Raw genomic sequence first — 1,027 nt, forward strand, 5'->3', positions numbered from 1 at the left:
TTAACCAAGATTAAATAACACGAACCCTCATTCTTTTTTTCATTTTTATCAATATGCAGTTTCTGAATGAAAAGAGAGAACAATAGGACTGCTGTGACTTAAACTGGTTTAGACATACTTAAATTCACAGATTCTGCCTCATTTGAAGATTTAATAGCAGCTGTAACATCTAATATTGACAAAATAACTTCAAGCATTCCCTACAGAAAGTGAATGAAATGGTAACAAAGAGGTAACACCTTCCACTACCTGGTACAAATACAGCCTAATAAAACATAATTAAAGGTACTTTATTTGTTAACAATTTAAAACATTAGTATTGTACTTCTAGAATACTTCCAATAAAAAACTATTATGCAAATAGGTCTACTTCTCCCTAGATTGTTCTTCCTCTAATCTTTAAAATCATTTGCGCTACTGATTAAAGGAACTACTATTTCACCTGAATAAATTTGGTAAAAATCAGCATCAATTACTTAAGCATACTTCCTAAACTCTGAGAATTCACTGGCCAGACCAAGCAAAAAGGTACAAGCCAACTTGTTAACGCGAACAGAGAAGCACCAATAATATGTAAATAAATATTTTGCTTTTATTTAGGAAAATGAAATGTTAAAAAATAATCAAAGGTTTATTCTGACACGAATGCAATGAACGCTTCATTACAAGACCTAACAAACCGAAACAGCAGATAAGTTGATATGCCTCAGCAAAGCTTTCAAAACCCCACAAGAAAGAGCAAACCTGGAGCAGATTCCCGCCCGCGGAGACCACCACCCGCCCGTCAGCGCGGCCGGGGGCGCCGAGCGGCGGCGCCGAGCTCCACCAAAGCTCCGCTGGAACCTTACACCGCTCGCACTCGATCAAACTCACTATACATTTGCGCTCTCACACACATGCAACCGCCGCACACTTATTAAACGTTATTTTTGCCTAAACAGGCCCGCAGCTGCATAAAAAGAAAGGCTTCAAACATAAGCTCTCAAGAGAAACCAGCGAAACACAAGCCCACGCAATCACGGCTAGC

This window comes from Pygoscelis adeliae, unplaced genomic scaffold (genome assembly GCF_000699105.1).
Source record: "Pygoscelis adeliae isolate BGI_AS28 unplaced genomic scaffold, ASM69910v1 Scaffold183, whole genome shotgun sequence".
Lineage (NCBI taxonomy): Eukaryota > Metazoa > Chordata > Aves > Sphenisciformes > Spheniscidae > Pygoscelis > Pygoscelis adeliae.